We start from the raw sequence: 22,796 nt of genomic DNA, 5'->3' as shown, positions 1-22,796 counted from the left end.
TCATCAGGTGGGCACCCTCCTTCTTTGACGTTTCGTTGATAAGCCCACAACGTCCCCAGAGGGCTCAACGGTGCTATGTGGTGTCCCAGATACACCCCCCTCAGTTCCATACCCTCCTCTCTTCATCTTGCAGCCCAGTTGTTGTCTTTCCTTTTAATCCAAATCCAATTGCTGCTTTCTTCTGCTGTGTTTGACAAGGACTTGATTGCTTGTTGGAGGAAGTGACCCTTCACCCCCATCTTCTTCAATAGACTGGTCATAGATGTAGCAACGAATCCCCTACATCCCACTTCTACAGGGAAAATCTTGGTCTTCCAGCCATTCTGGGCAGCTTCAGTTGCCAGCTCAGATTACCTGGTCTTTTTCCTCTCATAAGCTTCTTTGACACCATCTTCCCATGGTACTGTCAGTTCCACAACATATGCCAGCTTGGCTGTTGTGGACCACAGGACCATGTCTGGCCCAAGTGTTGTAGCCGCCATGTCTGGGGGAAACACAAGCTTTTTTTCCAAGTCCACATCCATTTTCCAATCCCGAGCAACCTGCAGACTGCTTACATCTTTTGATCTTTTGGTATTAAGACGTTTCAACTCTGGGAAATATATACTCTGTCCACTCTATCTACGAGGGGTGATTGATAAGCTTGTGGCCTAAGGTAGAAGGAGTCAATTTTAGAAAACCTAGCACGTTTATTTTTCAACATAGTCCCCTCCTACATTTACACACTTAGTCCAGTGGTTGTGGAGCATACAGATCCCTTCCTTGTAGAAGTCGGTGTCTTGGACCTCCAGAAAGTGGTCCACAGCAGGGGTGATTGATAAGTTTGTGGCTCAAGGTAGAAGGGATGAGTTATACAGCTCTTGTTACATGCACGTGCAGTTCAACTCTGAGTGATTATGCACAAAGTTTGAAGTTAATAGCTCATCTCCTTCTACCTTAGTATTGAGGATAGCAAATCAGAAACAGGATTCTGCAAATATTGCAGACACAAGTTTTGTTAGCTCAGATGGAAATAGATATTTTCCTGCAACTGACAGGACCCATTTGTTGCAATTTACATCAGTTTGTATTCTGGAGCAAGCAGCAAGTCTGCATTTTCTGTTTTCACAATGCATGCATTTGTACTCAAATCTGCATGTCCTCCTCTGGATCAGCAGAATTCAGTTGATGTGTGGCGCAATCTGTGGAAGCGACATACTTAATCAGACCTGTTGAGGGAACCAAGTTGGTGTTCTGTAAAGCTCATTTTAAGCTTCAAGTTTAATTAACATTCAACCATACACGAATATAGCCAAATGAAACAACTTTCCTCAGTGTTCAAACATAAAAACTGGCCACACGTGATGTTTCAACCTGCTCCGAGGATCCGGGGTGCTCTTTAATGAACTTCTTGAAACAGCCTGTCGACTGAAAAAATTCTGCAAAGGGTTGAAGAATAGCTGCCTTGGCTTCACCAAGCCTGAATTAATTCCTAAACTGTCTTCAGATAAATGAGGCCCATTCAACAGCCCTTCTAAAGAGTGGTTAACCCAAAATGTGCCATCAAAAATCTCTGCATATTAAATTGTGAAATATCAGATAGAATGACTTCTCCAGGCTGATTCTCCAAGTACACCAATTTGTGGACTTCCAATAAAGGAAATGTAGATAGTGGAATTAAATGTAGGGTGAGGAAGTAGCAAAACCTCTTGTGTGCAGGAAAGCATGCAATATTTTGTGAGGCTCAACTTGATAGAACATCAGTGATCTAATGAAATTGAACTAAAACTAACGTAAGATTGCAAACACAAGAAATTCTGCTGATGCTGGAGGAACTCAGCAGGTCAGGCAGCATCTATGGAAATGAATAAACAGTCACTGAAAGGGAAAGGAATTTGCAGGGGAGAGTGGACCATGGGAGAAAGGAAAGAAGGGGCACCAGGTGAGGTGATCGGCAGCTGAGAAGAGATAATGAGCCAGAGTGGGGAACAGAAGAAGAGGGAAGGGGGAGGGGAAAATGGTGAAGAGGGAAAGGAGGTAAAAGTGACACACAGGCTTGTAACAGAGTGCAAGTGTACTCAGGAATCTTGAGAAGTGAGACTTGAAGACTTTGGCTCAGTGTCACGGAGTTTGGGTAGTGGGATTAAGCTCATAATTTAGAGTGAAATCACTTCTGTGGCTGTAATAAATTATTGTAATCTCTCAACTCGAGTAAGGTGAATCATCACAGAATAAGAAATTCTGGTTTATTACTACCTGTTAAATGAAACTGGTGTATGATTGAGCTTTGCCCTTTGTAAGGGAGGCTTCATGGAAGCTCTTTTCCAACACACAATCTCTTGAAGGATTTCCATTATGTTCTGCAATATCCAATATCTAGGATCTCTTAACTTTTATAATTAAATATGATTACACCATTCTATCTTATTATCCTGTTACTGAAAGAAATTGCTGAATAATGCATGAATTTATTTCTCATTTGCTAGTACTTGCAATATATTGTGAGTTGCTGCGATCGAGGTGCCATAAACACAGCAGCTGTTCACTGCCAGCAAAGACTGCCAAATAATCATGAAATGGTTGAGCAACCAGGGTCACCATAAAATTGAGAAAAAACATCGTCCTGTTCATACGGCGCCATGGGATCTTAAATTACTTGCACTTGGGCAGTTTGGACTTACGCTTAATTTTGTATAGTAGGGATGACATTGTGGATAATTACTATCTCTTCCCTGTGGATCTGGTTTTGGGCACCCACGCCTATTGCCTTCTGATCTAGAACCTGGTGTGCTATCAACAGATACAAGTTAACAAGAACAGAACAATACAGCACAGTACAGGCCTTTCCGCCCATGATGTTGTGCCAATCTTTTAACCTGCTGTGAGATCAATCTAGCTCTTCCCTTCTACATAGCCCTCAATTTTTCTTTCATCCATGTGCCTATCTAAGAGTCTCATAAATCTCCCTAATGTACTTGCCTCTACACCTGCCTTGACAGTGCATTGCACTAGAGCGTCTTATTTGCACTTGCATCAATAGGCCCAGGATAAATCCCCTGCATTGTTGACACCCAGGAGCATAAAGCTGCTGACCCTTTCCACCACGAATCCCTCAACGAAGACTGATGTGTGTTCTTACAACTTCCCCTTCTTGAAGTCAATAATCAATTCCATGGTCTTGCTGACATTGAGAGCAAGGTTGTTGTTGCAACGCCCATCAATCAGCTGATCTCCCTCGCTCCTGTTTGCTGCCATCTGAGATTCTGCTGACAACAGTGATGTCAGTGGAGAAATCATAGATGGCGTTGGAGCTGTGCCTCGCCACACAGTCATGAGTGCAGAGAGAGTAGAACAGTGGGCTAAGCATACATCCTTGAGGTGTGTCTGTGTTGATCATCGCAAGGAGGAGATGTTTATACTGATCCATACTGACTGCGGTCTCTTGATTGAGGAAGTAGAAGATTCAGTTGCATAGGGAGGAACAGAGGCCAGGTTTTGAAGCTTGTTAATTAGTACTGAGGGGATGATGGTGTTAAGTGCTGAGCTGTAATTAATAAATAGTAGCCTGTTGTCCAGGTGCTGCAAAGCCAAGTGGAGAGCCAGTGAGATTGCATCCAGTAGTGGCAGTAGGCAAACTGCAGCAGGTCCAAGTCCTTGATGCTCTGATAATCTGCTTTAGAGGAATTGACAGAGGGAAAGGTATTGACCAGGGCATAAAGGATGTTTCTGTTATTTAAGTAAAGCTAAAGCCCACTCCATTAAGATGGTGTTTTCCTTAACCATTTTCCTTTCCAAGTGAAGCTGTATACTGCTCCTTATTCTGCCTCTTTTGCCCTGCTTTGGGACAATGATATCTACATCCGAACCCAAAACCTTTGGAACTATGAAGATGGTTCTGGTTCTATGGCTTTTGGAGTGATCTGTGAGGATCTTGACATTCTAGATCACAAACTTAATTGAAAGAAGTAGACATTATTTGCAGTTCTGTTTGCCACACTGCTGGCATTGGAGAGTATGCAGAAAGGATTCAGCAGGACATTGCCCAGATTGCAGGGTTTCATTTATGGGAAGTGATTGGATGGACTGGGCTTGTGTCCCCTGGAGTGAAGGAGGCTTACGGATATCCCGATGGAGTACAGTTGCAAGAAAAAAGTTTGTGAATCCTTTGCAATTGCTTGGTTTTCTGCATTAAATGCTCATAAAATTTGGTCTGATCTTCATCTAAATCACAATAATAGACAAACACAATCTGCCTAAACTAATAGAAACATAGAAAATAGGTGCAGGAGTAGGCCATTCGGCCCTTCGAGCCTGCACCGCCATTTATTATGATCATGGCTGATCATCCAACTCAGAACCCGCCCCCAGCCTTCCCTCCATACCCCCTGATCCCCGTAGCCACAAGGGCCATATCTAACTCCCTCTTAAATATAGCCAATGAACTGGCCTCAACTGTTTCCTGTGGCAGAGAATTCCACAGATTCACCACTCCCTGTGTGAAGAAGTTTTTTCTAATCTCAGTCCTAAAAGGCTTCCCCCTTATCCTCAAACTGTGACCCCTTGTTCTGGACTTCCCCAACATCGGGAACAATCTTCCTGCATCTAGCCTGTCCAATCCCTTTAGGATCTTATACGTTTCAATAGATCCCACCTCAATCTTCTAAATTCCAACGAGTACAAGCCTAGTTCATCCAGTCTTTCTTCATATGAAAGTCCTGCCATCCCAGGAATCAATCTTGTGAACCTTCTTTGTACTCCCTCTATGGCAAGGATGTCTTTCCTCAGATTAGGGGACCAAAACTGCACACAATACTCCAGGTGTGGTCTCACCAAGGCCTTGTACAACTGCAGTAGTACCTCCCTGCTCCTGTACTGGAATCCTCTCGCTATAAATGCCAGCATACCATTCGCCTTTTTCACCGCCTGCTGTACCTGCATGCCCACTTTCAATGACTGGTGTATAATGACACCCAGGTCTCGTTGCACCTCCCCTTTTCCTAATCAGCCACCATTCAGATAATAATCTGTTTTCCTATTTTTGTCACCAAAGTGAATAACTTCACATTTATCCACATTAAATTGCATCTGCCATGAATTTGCCCACTCACCCAACCTATCCAAGTCACCCTGCATCCTCTTAGCATCCTCCTCACAGCTAACACTGCCGCCCAGCTTCGTGTCATCCGCAAACTTGGAGATGCTGCATTTAATTCCCTTATCCAAGTCATTAATATATATTGTAAACAACTGAGGTCCCAGCACTGAGCCTTGCGGTACCCCACTAGTCACTGCCTGCCATTCTGAAAAGGTCCCGTTTATTCCCACTTTTTGCTTCCTGTCTGCTAACCAATTCTCTATCCACATCAATACCTTACCCCCAATACCGTGTGCTTTAAGTTTGCACACTAATCTCCTGTGTGGGACCTTGTCAAAAGCCTTTTGAAAATCCAAATATACCACATTCACTGGTTCTCCCCATCCACTCTACTAGTTACATCCTCAAAAAATTCTATGAGATTCGTCAGACATGATTTTCCTTTCACAAATCCATGCTGACTTTGTCCGATGATTTCACCGCTTTCCAAATGTGCTGTTATCACATCTTTGATAACTGACTCCAGCAGTTTCCCCACCACCGACGTTAGGCTAACCGGTCTATAATTCCCCGGTTTCTCTCTCCCTCCTTTTTTAAAAAGTGGAGTTACATTAGCCACCCTCCAATCCTCAGGAACTAGTCCAGAATCTAACGAGTTTTGAAAAATTATCACTAATGCATCCACTATTTCTTGGGCTACTTCCTTAAGCACTCTGGGATGCAAATCATCTGGCCCTGGGGATTTATCTGCCTTTAATCCCTTCAATTTACCTAACACCACTTCCCTACTAACATGTATTTCGCTCAGTTCCTCCATCTCACTGGACCCTCTGTCCCCTACTATTTCTGGAAGATTATTTATGTCCTCCTTAGTGAAGACAGAACCAAAGTAATTATTCAATTGGTCTGCCATGTCCTTGCTCCCCATAATCAATTCACCTGTTTCTGTCTGTAGGGGACCTACATTTGTCTTTACCAGTCTTTTCCTTTTTACATATCTATAAAAGCTTTTACAGTCAGTTTTTATGTTCCCTGCCAGTTTTCTCTCATAATCTTTTTTCCCCTTCCTAATTAAGCCCTTTGTCCTCCTCTGCTGAACTCTGAATTTCTCCCAGTCCTCAGGTGAGCCACTTTTTCTGGCTAATTTGTATGCTTCTTCTTTGGAATTGATACTATCCCTAGTTTCTCTTGTCAGCCACGGGTGCACTACCTTCCTTGATTTATTCTTTTGCCAAACTGGGATGAACAATTGTTGTAGTTCATCCATGCAATCTTTAAATGCTTGCCATTGCATATCCACCATCAATCCTTTAAGTGTCATTTGTCAGTCTATCTTAGCTAATTCACGTCTCATACCTTCAAAGTTACCCCTCTTTAAGTTCAGAACCTTTGTTTCTGAATTAACTATGTCACTCTCCATCTTAATGAAGAATTCCACCATATTATGGTCACTGTTACCCAAGGGGCCTCTCACGACAAGATTGCTAATTAACCCTTCCTCATTGCTCAAAACCCAGTCTAGAATAGCCTGCTCTCTAGTTGGTTCCTCGACATGTTGGTTCAAAAAACCATCCCGCATACATTCCAAGAAATCCTCTTCCTCAGCACCTTTACCAATTTGGTTCACCCAATCTACATGTAGATTGAAGTCACCCATTATAACTGTTGTTCCTTTATTGCACACATTTCTAATTTCCTGTTTAATACCATCTCCGACCTCACTACTACTGTTAGGTGGCCTGTACACAACTCCCACCAGCGTTTTCTGCCCCTTAGTGTTATGCAGCTCTACCCATATCGATTCCACATCTTCCCGGCTTATGTCCTTCCTTTCTATTGCGTTAATCTCATCTTTAACCAGCAATGCCACGCCACCTCCTTTTCTTTCATGTCTATCCCTCCTGAATATTGAATATCCCTGAACGTTGAGCTCCCATCCTTGGTCACCCTGGAGCCATGTCTCTGTGATCCCAACTATATCATAATCATTAATAACAATCTACACTTTCAATTCATCCACCTTGTTACGAATGTTCCTTGCATTGACACACAAAGCCTTCAGGCGCTCTCTTACAACTCTCTTAGCCCTTATACAATTATGTTGAAAAGTGGCCCTTTTTGATGCTTGCCCTGGATTTGTCGACCTGCCACTTTTACTTTTCTCCTTACTACTTTTTGCTTCTACCCTCACTTTACACCCCTCTGTCTCTCTGCACTGGTTCCCATCCCCCTGTTGTGAACTAACCTCCTCTCGCCTAGCCTCTTTAATTTGATTCCCACCCCCCAGCCATTCTAGTTTAAAGTCACCTCAGTAGCCCTCGCTAATCTCCCTGCCAGGATTTTGGTCCCCCTAGGATTCAAGTGTAACCGGTCCTTTTTGTACAGGTCACGCCTGCGCCAAAAGAGGTCCCAACGATCCAAAAACTTGAATCCCTGCCCCCTGCTCCAATCCCTCAGCCACGCATTTATCCTCCACCTCATCGCATTCCTACTCTCACTGTTGCGTGGCACAGGCAGTAATCCCGAGATTACTACCTTTGCAGTCCTTTTTCTCAACTCCCTTCCTAGCTCCCTATATTCTCCTTTCAGGACCTCATCCCTTTTCCTACCTATGTCATTGGTACCTATATGTACCATGACCTCTGGCTCCTCACCCTCCCACTTCAGGATATCGTGAACACGATCAGAAATATCCTGGACCCTGGCACCAGGGAGGCAAACTACCATCCGGGTCTCTGGACTGCATCCACAGAATCACCTATCTGACCCCTTTACTATTGAGTCCCCTATCACAACTGCCCTCCTCTTCCTTTCCCTACCCTTCTGAGCTACAGGGCCGGACTCTGTGCCGGAGGCACGGCCACTGTCGCTTCCCCCAGGTAAGCTGTCCCCCCCCAACAGTACTCAAACAGGAGTACCTATTGTTAAGGGGCACAGCCACCGGGGTACTCTCTATTACCTGACTCTTCCCCTTCCCCCTCCTAACTGTGACCCACTTGTCTGCCTCCCGTGGCCCCGGTGTGACCACCTGCCTGTAACTCCTCTCTATCAACTCCTCACTCTCCCTGACCAGACGAAGGTCATCGAGCTGCAGCTCCAGTTCCGTAATGTGGTCCCTTAGGAGCTGCATCTCGATGCACTTGGCGCAGATGTAGACGTCCGGGAGGCTTGGAGACTCCAGGGCCTCCCACATCCGACACCGAGAACAACAAACTGCCCTCACACTCATACTGCCCGTCTCCTCAAATAACAACAGAAAATGAATACCAAACCTTGCTCGCCTCGCCTGTTTCCGCCTAAGCCCGTTGAACCGAAGCCCTTAAGTCTTCACTCTGCTCCCGGCTCACTCCGCCACCCGCAAACTCTGCTGCCCGCTGTATGAGGCTCTGTTCCGTTTAAATCTGCCGCGCTGCACTGCCCGACGTCACACGACTGTGCAGTCCCGCCTCTCTGAACGCCGTTGGAGAAAAAAACCCGGAAAATTTCAGAAATGTCTTCCTCCGCACTCCCGCTCCGACTCTCAGACTTCCTTCTTCGAATCCATAATAATAATAATAATAATAATAATAATAATCATGCTTTTCACATCTTTATTAAACACATTGTTTAATCATTCACAGTCCAGGCTGGAAAAAGTATGTGAGCCCTTGTGTTTAGTAACTGGTAGAATCTCCTTTAGCAGCAATAATCTCCATCAAACTTTTCCTGTAGCTGCTGATCAGACTCGTACAAAGGTACAATTTAATGTCAGAGAAATGTATATAATATACATCCTGAAATGCTTTTTCTTTGCAACCATCCACAGAAACAGAGGAGTGTCCCAAGAATGAACGACAGTTAAATGTTAGAACCCCAAAGTCCCCTCCTCCAGCTCCCCTCCCTTCCTCACGTAAACGGTGGGAAGCAACAATCCCCCTCCCCCCGCTGGTAAAAATAAAGTGCGCCCGCTACCAGCACTCAAGCATGAGCAAAACAATAGCAGAAACACAGACTTGCAGTTACCCCAAAGACTACATTGTTCACCCAATGACTCGACATGCTGCCGGCTCTCTCTCTCTCCTAATAAGGGAGAAAGAGGTGACTCCATTTTCCAATGAGTGGGGAGGCATAACAGTCAACTTACTGGCTTACGATGTTAAAAGTCCATTATGTCGCTTTTTTCGAGCTGTCTGTCTGAAGATCGTAAAGACCCCGGGTCCCCAGGCACACAGTAGATGTTCCAACTCCCCCAACGACACACGGGTCTCCCTTGACCACCCGTCTCCAGTTCCTTGAGATCCCAGGCTTCTGAATCCATGCTGAAATCTTAGGCTGAGACTTGGGCATGCCGAATAGTGGCCGATTGTGGAACCCGAAGAGCAGGTCCCATTCCCACAAAGAACTGTAGTCAACGTGTAACTCCAGGTCAGGGTCTTCAAAAGATTCCTGAAAGAGAAAACTAGAGATAATAAAGATGGAGATTGAACTTTTTTCGAAGATGCAAGCAAAGGCATCGTCGTTGGGTGCCATAACTACTGAGCTCAACTACTAATGGCGAGGGATTTTAGATCATTCCTCCATACAAAACTGTTTCAGTTCACCGATATTTCTGGGATACCTTGTTTGAACAGCCCTCTTCAGGTGCCACAGCATCTCAGTTGAGTTAAGGTCTGGACTCTGACTTGGCCATTCCAAGACATGAATTTTCTTCTTTTTAAACCTTTCCTTTGTTGATTTAGTGTTGTATTTCGGATCATTGTTTTATTGCATCATCCAACTTCTATTAAGTTTCTGGTGACAGATTGCGTCTAAAATGTCTTCATACAATTTTGAATTCCTCAACAATTGCAAGCTGTTCAGGCCCTGAAGCAGCAAAGCAGCCCCAAACCATGATGCTCCTTCTACCATGCTGCACAGTTGGGATGAGGTTTTAGTGCTGGTGTTCAGTGCCCCTTTTGCTCTAAACAAAGCAGTGTGCATTTCTGCCAAAAAGTTCAACTTCTGTCTCATCTGTCCACAGAACATTGTCCCAGAAGCATTGTGGCCAGGTGGTCTTTTGAAAACTTGAGATCATCAGCAATGTTTTATTTTGAAGAGCAGTGGTTTCCTTCCATAGACATCATTCTTGTTCTGTGTTTTTCTTATAGTGGACATACGAACAGAAACTTTAGCAAGTTCTAGAGATTCCTGCAGGTCTTTATGCTATTACCCTTGGGTTCTTTTTCACCTCCTTCAGCATTGCACATTGGGCTCTTGGTCTGATCTTTGCAGGATGCCTATTCCTAGGGAGAGTAGCAACAGTACTGAGTTTCCTCCATTTGCAGACAATTTTCTCTTGCTGTTGGCTGATGAACGTTCAGGTCTTTAGAAATGCCTTTGTAGCATTTTCCAGCTTCATGCATCTTTACAATTCTTCTAAGGTCCTCTGAAAGTTGTTTTGATCGAGACATGGTGTACATAAACAGACCTTTCTTGAGAAGAGCAGGCTCTGTCAGTAACCTGATATTGTCTGTCTTTTTTATAGGGCAGAGCACCTCTACAACCCACATCTCCAATTGCATCTCACTGATCGGAACACTTGATTCCAAATAGCTTTTTAGAAGGTATTACCCCAGAGGTTCACATACTTTCTTTGAACCGAGACTGTAAATGTTTAAATGGTGTATTCAATATTGATGAAAAGTACAATTGTTTATGTGTTATTAGTTTATGCAGATTGTGTTTGTCTATTTTTGTGACTCAGATGAAGATCAGCCCTCATTTTATGAGTAATTAATGCAGAAAGCCTGGTAATTGCAAAGGGTTCACAAACTTTTTCTTGCGACAGTACATATAATGAGTATAGGGATATCAAAATCAAAAGTTTATACGTTCAAAATGAGAGGACAGAATGTAAAGTGGGATTTGAATGCAAGGAGATGTTTAACATGTTGATATCTGGAACTTACTGCAAGAGTAGGTAGTGGAATTAGATATGATTACTTTTAGAGAGATTTAGATGAGGAACTGAATAAGCAAGGCAGAGAAGGTGATTAGTGTCAATGGGCAAAAGCTTGGCATGGACCTGGTGGGCCAAAGGACCTTTGTGCTGTACAACTCTGACTCTTTGACATCTAATTTTTCCGAATGATTGATTTAAGCAGATAGCATGGAGCATATCAGAATGGAGATTGGAGACTGAGCTCGGATACAAGGAATCCAAACATCCATGCACACACACATACAAGTATACACAATCTCATGTTCTCGGTATTTATTGCTTTTTTTTTGCTTTTGTATTTGCACAGTTTGTTGTCTATTGCACATTGGTTGTTTATTTTTGTCCTATTGGGTGCTGTTTTTTATTGATTCGATTATGGTTCATGGATTTATTGACTTCCAGAGTTCTGAAAGAGGTGGATGAAGAGTTCGTGGAGGCATTAGTAATGATCTTTCAAGAATCACTGGATTCTCGAATGGTTCCAGAAGACTGGAAAATATAAATGTCACTCCACTCTTTAGGAAGGGTGAGAGGAAGAAGAAAGGAAATTATCGTCCTGTTAGTCTAACCTCAGTGGTTGGGAAGATATTGGAGTTGATTATTTAGGATGAGGTCTCAGGGTACTTGGGCACACATAATAAAATAGGCCGGAGTCAGCTCTTACATTTTTTCTACCTAAGTGCATGACCATACACTTTCCAACACTGAATAAAGAAGTGGCAGATGGGATACAGTGTTGGGAAGTGTATGGTCATGCATTTTGGTAGGAAAAAAAAAGGAAAGGGTTGACTATTTTCTAAATGGAGAGGAAATATAAAAAACTAAGGGGCAAAAGGACTTGGGAGTCTTGTGCAGGATTCCCTAAAGCTTAATTTGCAGGTTGAGTCTGTGATGGGGAAAGCAAATGCAATGTTAGCATTCAGTTCGAGAGGACTAGAATATAAAAGCAAAGGATGTAAAGTTGACACTTTATAAAGACTGGTGAGGCCTCACTTGGAGTACTGTGAGCAGCTTTGGGCCCCTTGTCTGAGAAAGGATGTGCTGAAACTGGAGAAGGTTCAAAGGAGGTTCACAAAAATAATTGCAGGATTGAGTGGCTCGTCATTTGAAGGGTGTTTGATGGCTCTGGGCCTGTATTCACCAGAATTCACAAGAATAAGGGGTGATCTTATGGAAACCTATCGAATGCTGAAAGGCCTTGATAGAGTGGGTGTGGAGAGGATATTTCCTGTGATGGGAGAGTCTAAGACCAGAGGACAGGGCCTCAGAATAGAGGGGCGTACGAAGGGTCTCGGCCCCAATCTTCGACTGTACCTCTTCCTAGAGATGCTGCCTGGCCTGCTGCGTTCACCAGCAACTTTGATGTGTGTTGCTTGAATTTCCAGCATCTGCAGAATTCCTCGTGTTTGCGTCTTATGGGCTTGTATTGGGATTCATTTTGAACAATGAGAATTCAAAATATATAGTTTCATTGAAAGTCTGTTGGAGCACAATGGTGAAGAAACAGCACATTTCTGCTTTTTTAAATGTAATCAATGTTTGCTTTATCTTGCTTGCCAGTCCAAATGGATAATTGTGGTCAAATTCACAATTATTTTCAGTTAGCCTTATTATAAACCCGGAAATAGATTGTCACAAGCTACTGATAGTAATCATCTGGGACAAAAGTTGATATTTACATCCCATAACCTGCAGACTCACTTTCAAGGACTCTACAAGTCATGCTCTCAGTATTATTTATTTACTTTTTTTCTCTATTATTTGTACGATTTGTCCTTTTTGCACATTTTGATTGTCAGTCTTTGTATGTATGGTTTTTCATAAATTCTGTTGTATTTCTTTAATCTTTTGTAAATGCCTACCAGAATTATTTTTTTTCTTTTGTATTTACACTTTTGCATTTGTACAAACAAAAGCATGGCCACTTTTGTTTGTAGTTGCACGCTCCAGGACAGTGGCAATCTTTGATGCATCCTGTTTGTCATTGTCTCCGGGAGGGGGCCTGACTGCTCAGTTGAGGTGTCTTGGAAGGGTGCCTGTTTGTGGTGGCACCTGCTCTGTGCTGGCTCAGTGGAAGAATACATTTTGAGAGATCGGAAAGAGTGCTGGCTCCTGGAAAATAATTGTTGATTGTTTTTGTTGTGCAGTGTCATGGTGATCTTGTTGAGTTGAATACATTTGTGATGAAGGATGTGAATTCACGTCTTTTGGTTTTTGTGTAATTGTTCAGGCTCATGGTACTCTCCCCCCTCCCACCCATTCCAAAGAATGGACCATCCCTTTTCTCTTAGACTAAGGTGGTCCTTGCTTAAGGTAAAATAAAACTTTATTTATCCTGAAGGAAATTATTGTTGCAAGGTTGCTCAGTCAGAAATATATTCTTTGAAAATACAAAATGTAAGCATTGAGTTATGAAAAAATACAAAATGTGCATTAAAAGGTAACAGTGCAAAACACAGATGTGCTGTGAAACCATATGCTTACATACTGAAGGAGAGGGAGTTGTAGAGTCGTATAGTCACAGGGAGAAAGGATCTCCTGTGGCGTTCGGTGGTGCACCTAGGTGGGATCAGTCTGTTACTGAAGGTGCTCCTCTGTTTGTCCAGTATGTCATGGAGGGGTGAGAGGGATTGTCCATAAGTCTCCGTAGCTTCTGCAGCATCCTCCTCAGCTTCTGCAACATCCTCCTCTCAGACACAATCACCAGGGAATCCAGTTCCACCCCCAGAACAGAACCAGCCTTCCTGATGAGCTTATCGATCTTCTTGGCATCAGCTGCTCTCACCCTGCTGCCCCAGCAGACAACAGCGTGGAATAGAATGCTGGCCACCACTGAGTCGTAGAGCATCTGCAGCAGAGTACTGCAGACCTTGAATAAACCGGAGTCTCCTCAGGGTGTACTGTTGGCTCTGTCCCTTCTTTTTTAGTCCAGTCCAGTTTATTGTCCAGGTGAGTTCCTAGGTATTTGTAGTCCTGGACGACTTCCATATCCATTCCCTTGGTGGAGATGTGAATGCAGGATGCTTTGACCTTCCTGAAGTCCACCACCACCTCCTTTGTCTTAGTGATGTTGATCTGCAAGTAATTCAGCGCACACCACCCAACAGATTTGTCCAACATACTTCTGTACTCAGCCTCTTGGCCTTGCTGATACAGTCCACAACTGTCGAATCATCAAAGAACCTTAAGGGCTCATTTTGGTGTAAGTGGGAAGAGAGAGTGTGGTGAGGTGTATTACTTCAGACAAATGTTTTGAAGCTGCAGTCCTAAAGGTCTGATGGTATATATTTGCATTTTCTCTTTTGTCATTGTTGTTATTTTGCCATTTTTTGCACTGTACATATTTCCTAAAAGTTCTTCACCTCTGGCACACCATAAACACCTTTGCACTGATGTTTAAAGTCCACGTCTTCATAAGGGTGTGTAGCCCTCACGAAAACCCATGATGTTACAGTATCTATATAATACTAAGAGTCTCATGCTCTGTCTGTCTGTGACCTCCAGTTAGCGCAAATGGTGCGTTACAGCGGCACTTTTTTTGGCTAAATCGAACTAAAATGCGCTAACTTACAGAATGCAGGCAAAGTTCAGGGTTATATATTTGTATCAAATTGCTCATTGCCCAAAAATCAACAGCCTGGCTTTCACCCGAGGCCCGATCGGCCATCATGGAAATCGGGACGCGACAGCCCGACGCATGCGCACGGCCAGCCTCACCAGCAACACCTACTGGAGCAAAAGGGCAGGGCAGCTCTATTTCGAGGGGTCCACATTCTGCTAATCACCATCAGCATGTGCAGCATTGGGACAGATCTAACTGCCATCCATCAATAAGAGATAATTAAATCTTATTGTAATGACATACCTTGAGACACCCATAAAATCCTTTGCTGCAGTCAAAGGACAGCGGTGACTATATCACGTCCATTTAGGAGAGCACCAACCCCATCATCAAGAATAATCAGCATCCTTTGGTGTTACTGCTTCGTATCTTCTATCCAGCATTAGGATAAAAAAAGAATGGTCAGCCTAATTATGCTGCGTGGAGAGGGAAGGGGGACATTGTGGTCAAGAGATGACACCAAACGTCGTCGGGAAGCGGCAAGGAAAGGGAGAGAACAAGAAACGGATGAGGCCAGGGCAGCACGACTCCAGGATCAAAGAGTTAGGACAAAAAAAAGATGAGAGAAGAAGAGACAGAGGAGGAGAGGCATGCACATCTCCAGGATCAGAGAGAAAGAATAAGCAGCTGAAGAGATGAAGAGACGGAGGATGGAAGGGCTGCACGTCTCCAGAATGACACCGAGAGGCACAAGGGTGGCAGATAAACCAGAAATGATGCCATCAAAAGTGTCCTTCGTTAAACGAGGAGCAGCTATATTTGCTTTGCTACGCGTTGTTCTTCTTTAACTGAGGTTTTCTACTTCAGTTTCCAAACCAAAGCAATACCAATAGCATTCAGGAAAATTTAATGTTCATTCTGGTCACATCAGACTGCACCATCCTTCTCTCAAAGGGTGCCCCAACAGGTCATCCCGTTGTCTAGTATTTCACTGAAGGGAAGAAGAGTTCTTTTGACTTTGAAAATTAAGTTATGCCAATCCTTGGGATTCAGTCATTTGTTTTGCAGCACTTAAACAGTTATAAATGTAAAGTGTTTATTGATGAACCTGTAATTTAAAGATTTCCTTTTTTTTTAAAGAAGTGACTCCTTTTTATTTATTTGAGTTGACTGCTAGGTCCTTAAAAAAAAACTGCAAGCAGCAAGTTAGATAGGTAATTTCTGCGAGCGTGATTGAAAGTTACAGATTCTTCTGGATACTAGGGTGACATTCAATTGGACCTGTTCATTTGAGAAGCCCTTGTTTAAAAGGCTCATTTGAGAGATGGTTCCTAAGATTTGGAAAGTGATCCCCTGGTGAAACAGCCTGGAATGTCAATTGCTTATTCCCCTCCATAGATGCTGTCTGACTTGCTGATGATCTTTATTATCAGGACAGGAGAAAGGTTCCTCAGGGACACAGGTTGCTGGACTGTAACGTTCCAGATATTTACTTTGAGTCTTATCCACTTGTAAATATGTGAACAAGTCAACAATGAATTAAAAGTTTGTCTCCAAGCATGCACATCAGTAAGGGTGGATGCCGAGCCTGACCATTTGACCTGGAATTTACAAAGGCTACAGAAACTGTTGATTAATAACACAAGTGTCTTTGCTGGCAGTATAGTTGTATGAAGGCAAGTACTTGCTGCTATTTTTTTCTCTTTTGCTGGAACTGATGTGACTGCTTTATTGCCTGCTAACTGCGGCACAAAAGGAAGCTCTCTGGTGTATAGAATCCACGCTGGCCACCAGTAAAGGAACCCTGTCAGACCCATTTCTTATTTTCCTCTTGGCCTACAACTTATTCACTTTCTAATGCCCATCAACTTCCATTTGAGTATTTTATTTATTTGGAGATTCAGTGCAGAACAGGCCTTTCACACTACCCAGCAACTCACTTATTTAACCCCTAGCCTAATCACAGAATGATTTACAATGACCATTTAACCTACTAACCACTACATCTTTGGACTTCAGGAAGGGAAAGTCGAGGGAACACACACCAGTCCTCATCAAAGGATCAGCAGTGGAAAGGGTGAACACTTTCAAGATCTATCCTGGGCCCAACATATTGATGCAATTACAAAGTTCAAGTTAATTGTCATTCAACCATATATGAGTACCTATGAATACAGCCAAACGAAACCCCGCCACTGTGTGGTTAAGGTGCAAAACACCATCAACAGTCTTACAAAGCACAAGTCACATACAGCACATATAAGATAGCAAGCACATAAGATATCAGTGAACTACAGTCATGCAAAAAGATATAGTCCAAGTCCCTGAGTCCATGCGTGTTGCAGCAGTGTGCAGTCAAACATGATACATCTTGTACCGAGCGAACACCAGAGGCACCACACTGCCTCTGGCACTCTGATGACCCCCCCCCCCCCCCCCGCCATTCGCCAAGAAACCAATGAATTGGACTTGCAGAATCCCACACCACCAATGTCCAACAGGGTCTTACGATCACAAGAGAAGTGACTAAGAAGATCACTTGCTGTTAGACTGCACACCACCTTCACGCACTAACTCTGATGCAGGCAGCGCACAATCTGCACCAAGTCCAGCTCCTTCCATTTCTCCGTCAACGGACAACTCACTGGTGGAGTAGACCTGCAGTATATTAAGTTCTTAATGTCAAGTAGGGTCTTAAGATCATAAAAAATGTTTAAAAAAGACAATGACATCGTTGGTTGTCCCAGTAGAAGCTGCTGCATCTGAGCATGCTGCCATCGTACCGAAAGTGCATGACAGTGGCTATATTTCATTAGGAATTTGAGGAGACTTGGTACGTCACCAAAGACGCTCACAAATTTCTACAGATGTACCCTGGAGAGCATTCTAACTGGTTGCATCACTGTCTGGTATGGAGGGGCCACTGCACAGGATCGGAAAAAGCTGCAGAAAGTTACAAACGCAGCCAGTTCCATCATGGGCTCTAGTCTCCACACCATGGAGGACATCTTCAAAATGTGATGCCTCAGGGAGGCAGCATTATCATAAAGGACCTCTGTCACCCAGGGCATGCTTCTTCCCGTCCACCATCAGATTTTTGAATGGACAATGAACCCATGTACACTACCCTACTTCTTTCTCTTTGATTTATTTATGAACTAATTTAATTTAATATTTTATATATTCCTTGCTGTAATTTACAGTTGTTTTATTATGTATTGCACTGTACTTATGCAAAACAACGAATTCCACTGCATATCCCACTGATGTTAAACTTCATTCTGATACATGGATGGGAGGGGTACGGAGGGCTGTGGTCCAAGTGCAGCTCGTTGGGACTATGCAGAATAATAGTTTGGCACAGACTAGATGGACGGAAGGGTCTGTTTCTGTGCTGCAGTGTTCTTTGACTCTATTGAAAAGTGGATTATAAAAGCAAATAATGTAAGGTGTAATCTTCCTTGGCTGCTGAAGTGTTAGATATTTCATGTTTTATTGTTTTACAACATTGACGTGAAAGAACCTTTTTCTGTTGATCGGTGTCAAAATAGCCAAGTTAAATCCACTGTGGTTCAAAGTGACAATAGATCTCTACAAGGCGATCTAAATTACTTACACATATAAAACACAAAATAATTGATTGCATAAGTATTCACCCCCTTCATGTCAGTATTTAATGGATGTCCAAGTCAGCTCATTCCATTTACAATTACAGCAATTACAACCTTGAGTCTGTGTGGATAGGTCTTTATCTGCTCTTTCCCCATTTTTCCTTACAAAACTGCTCAGGCTCTGCCAGATTGTATGGGGTTCATGAGTGAATAGCCCTTTTCAAGACCAGCCACAAATTCTCAATTGGATTGAGGTTTGGTCTCTGACTTGGCCACTCCAGGACATTAACTTCATTGTTTTTAAGCCATTCCAGTGTAGTATTGGTTTTATGCTTGGCGTTATTGTCTTGCTGGAATACAAATCTTCTCTTAAGTCACAGTTCTCTTGCAGACTGCATCAGGTTTTCCTCCCAGATTTTCCTGTGTTATGCTGCATTTATTTCACCCTCTGTCTTCACAAGCCTTCCAGCATTCATTTATTTTTTTGACATTTTCTGCCAAAATTTAAATTCATGAGAAAGCATAGTGCTGTTGCCACACAGTGACTCATAGAAGTTGCTATTGGTCAAAACTATTCTGAAGTAATGTCATGCTAGTGATATGTGAATTGCAACTCAAGAACTGAATTACTTGAAGCAACAAAACAAATTGATCAACAGTGGATGTGGTCTATAGATTAAATATGATTTTAGTAAGGCATTTGGTAGGTTCATTCAGAAAGTCAAGATCCAGGGAAACTTGAATGGATGGATTCAGTTCTATTCTGGTCACTTCATTATAGGAAGGATGTGGAAAATTCAGAGTGGGTGCAGAGGAGATTTACCAGGTTGCAGCCTGGTTTGGAGAGCATGTCTTATAATTTATTTTATTTTGAGATACATTGTGGTAATGGGCCCTTCTGGCCCAAATGAGCCCGCGCCACCTAATTACACCCATGTGACCAATTGATCTATTAAGCAGTTTATTTTTGGAATGTGGTAGGAAACCGGAGCACCCAGGGGAGCCCATGCGGTCATGGGGAGAATGTACAAACTTGCTGGTGAACGCAGCAGGCCAGGCAGCATCTCTAGGAAGAGGTACAGTCGACGTTTCAGGCCGAGACCCTTTGTCAGGACTAACTGAAGGAAGAGCTAGTAAGAGATTTGAAAGTGGGAGGGGGAGGGATGGAGCCAAGAGCTGGACAGGTGATTGGCCAAGAGGATAAGAGAGGGTCATGGGACAGGAAGCCTAGGAAGAAAGAAAAGGGGGAGGGGGAAGCCCAGAGGATGGGCAAGGGGTATAGTGAGAGAGACAGAGGGAGAAAAAGGAGAGAGAGAAAAAGAATGTGTGTATATAAATTAATAACTAACGGATGAGTTACGAGGGGCAGGTGGGGCATTAGTGTATTTATTTATATGCATGACACAACTAGACTTACAAAGAAAAGTCCTGCTCTTCTCTCTGGCACTCACACAAAGCAATGATATTCAAAGAAATATTACTTGAGTTATGTTTACTTTTCCACATTATTAATTTGGCTTAATTTAGCTTTCATTATTTTCTTATTCAAATGAATCATTGTAAGTCAAAACTGTGTTTAAGGAAGAGCAGTGAGATGTCGTCTTAAAACACCATAGAAATCTTACTTCAACCTCTTTCCCACTTTGTGTTAAATTAACTATTGTCAAAGTTTAAAAAGACATAACAGAATAAAAAGTGATAGAAAGCTCACAACATCTTTTGTTAACCCTTTTTGAAGGTATGCAGTATTAGAGGAAGTAAGCTCTCTACACAGACGACACTGGTGGTCGGGATTGAACTGAGTCTGTGGGGCTTCAATTACATTGCCTCAGTATCATTGCATGATGGGCTCAGAGGCTTCCTGTAAACTACTGTACCACCACTGCATCGTTTCATTCCTCTGAATAAAGACATTTTCTAACAAGCTCTTTGCCTTCATCCCAAACACTCCAGAACCAATGTTTTAACATTCCCACCACCTTTTCATTAATCTTACTCAATGAGGAGAAAATAAAGCCAGTTATTCAAAGTATCATTGAAGTACGTATTCAGCATTTTACAAATCTGTATTTGCTTCATGTTGCCTAGGTATAAATATTACCAAACTTAATCCTGGTGTAGGGTCTTGGCATGAACTGTCAACTGTCTATTCTCCTCCATAGATACCACCTAGCCTGCTGAATTGTTACAAAATGGAGTATTTTGAATTTTGGTAATTAAATATTTAGACTATGGATAAAATGACAAATTACACACTCCTTTGGAGTCAAATTAGGCATTAAATTATTAACTATATGAAACTGCATTATTTGTTGATTGTGTAATGTATGTTATATGATTTGATATGATATCCTATATTTGGCTCACAAGATTGTTGCTGACATATTGAATTGTTTAAAATGGCTTTCTAGAATGGTTTTATTGTTTAAAGATTTTACTAAGCAGTTTACAAGACAAAACCAGAGAAGGGCTAGTTCAGTTGCCCAGATGCCTGTTCTTTATTTGAGTTCGCTAATTGCAATGGCAAGCCTGAGTCAATATCTGTTTCTCTCTGTGAGTGGGGTTCTTTGATTAGAACTGTCTTCAACTGTTATTGATCACTTAAACATAATTGACATCAGCTTGATTGAGGCCATGAATGTTTCTCTGGAGAGGTAAAAGGATTTTCAGAATTGTTCTTGACGAGTTATTTATTGACAACTTCTCTTTTAAACAGACAGTCAGGAGGTATTTTGCTTCATACAGTGCTGCACAGGGTTTCCAACAGCCATCTGCTTTGAAAAGAAAACAAAATGCCTAATTCTGAGAGATTTGGGTTGATTTTTACATAACTGATTCCCCTTCTGGAGATTTTGAGTCCTGTCAGGGATGGGAAAGTGGCATAGTGTTTACTGTAATGCCATTCCATCGCTGTTTGTAAAGAGCTTGTATGTTCTCCCCATGATTTTGTGGGTTTCCAATAGGTATAAACAGAATCAATGAACAACAAACTGTGCAAATACAGATATAAATAACAAGAGCATAAAACGCCAGAAATAGAATGAGTATAGCTATCCCCTTTTGTTCAAGAGCCTGATGGTTGAGGGGTAGTATCTGTTCTTGAACCTGGTGGTGCAAGTCCTGAGGCACCTGTACCTTCTACCTGATGGCAGCAGCAAGAAAAGAGCATAGCCTGGGTGGCAAGGGTCTTTGATGGATGCTGCTTTTCTACAGCAGCATTTCATGTAGGTGTGCTCAATGGTTGGGAGGGCTTTACCCGTGGTGTACTGGGCCGAATCCACTACCTTTTATAGGATTTTCCACTCAAAGGCATTGGTTTTCCATGCCAGGCATAATGCAGCCAGTCTGCACACTTTCCGCCACACAACTTATAGAAATTTGTCAAGGTTTCTGATGATATATCAAATCTCCGCAGATTCCAAAGGAAGTAGAGGAACTGGTATGCTTTCTTTGCAATTACATTTATATGATGGGTGCAGGACAGATCTTCTGAGATGGTGACATCCAGGAATTTGAAGTTACCCTCTGTACCTATAATCCTCCAATGAGGACTGGCTCATGGACCTCTGGTTTCTCTCTCCTGAAGTCTATAATCATTTCCTTGGTCTTGCTGACAATGAGTGAAAGCTTGTTGTTATGACACTGGGAGGGAAATTTTCAATCTCCCTCCTGTATGCTGATTCATCACCACCTTTAATACGGCCCACAACAGTGAACTTGTATATGGTGTTGGAGCTGTACTTAGCCACACAGTCATAGATGTAAAGCAAGTAGATCAGGGGGCTAAGCACACATCCCTGTGGTACTCCTGTGCTGATGGAGATTGTTGAGATGTTTTTGCAAATCGGAACTGACTGGGGTCTGCAAGTGAGGAAATCCAGGATCCAATTGCACAAGGAGGTATTGAGGCCCTGGTTTTGGAGTTTATTGATTAGTTTTGAGGGGATGATGGTGTTAAATGCCAAGCTGTAATTGATAAAGTGCATCCTGATGTATGCATCTTTGCTGTCCAGATGTTCCAAGGTTGTGTGAAGAGCCAATGAGATGGTATCTGCTGTGGACCTGTTGCTTCAGTAGGTAAATTGGAGTGGATCCAAGTCGTCACTCTGACAGGAGCTGATGTGCTTCAACACCAGCATCTCAAAACACTTCATCATTGTGGATGTAATTGAGGCAGGTTACCACGCTCTTCTTGGGCACCGGTATGATTGAAGTCTGCTGGAGCAAGAAGTTGATGATATCCGTGCATACACCAGCCAGTTGGTCGACATAGGTCTTCAATACTCAGCCAGGTACTCTGTCCAGAACGGACACTTTCCTTGCATTCACTCTCTTGAAGGCAGCCCACATGTCATCTTCAGATCATCAGGAGAGGTGGGGGTGCGTGATGGTTCCTCCCCGTTCTCGTGGTCAAAGTGAGCATAGAAGGCATTGAGCTCATCTGGAAGCAAAACTCTGCTGTCCCTCATGTTGCTAGATTTAACTTTGTAGGAGGTATGGCATTCAGACCCTGCCACAGTTGTCGAGTGTCCGTCGTTGATTCCAGTCTATTCTGGCATCTCCACTTCAATTGTGGGGTGGCTTTCCAGA

At 42.9% G+C, this 22,796-nt stretch overlaps 1 protein-coding gene across 7 annotated transcripts in view; it reads left to right on the top strand.

The window, feature by feature from the left end:
• The window catches only part of mon2 (MON2 homolog, regulator of endosome-to-Golgi trafficking), a 165,089-nt gene that overhangs the window by 12,879 nt on the left and 129,414 nt on the right, over positions 1–22,796 (top strand). For 2 of the 7 annotated variants that reach the window (XM_072268245.1, XM_072268243.1), the window contains exon 1: positions 10,578–10,656. The exons of the other annotated variants lie outside the window; for them this stretch is intronic. The gene's annotated coding sequence lies outside the window, so the exon portion shown is untranslated. Of the gene's footprint in view, positions 1–10,577; positions 10,657–22,796 lie in introns of those variants that run through there. 7 annotated transcript variants of the gene reach the window in all.

Source organism: Mobula birostris, chromosome 9 (assembly GCF_030028105.1).
Source record: "Mobula birostris isolate sMobBir1 chromosome 9, sMobBir1.hap1, whole genome shotgun sequence".
In the NCBI taxonomy this organism is placed as follows: Eukaryota; Metazoa; Chordata; class Chondrichthyes; order Myliobatiformes; family Myliobatidae; genus Mobula; species Mobula birostris.
This window is presented reverse-complemented; position numbering and strand designations above follow the sequence as displayed.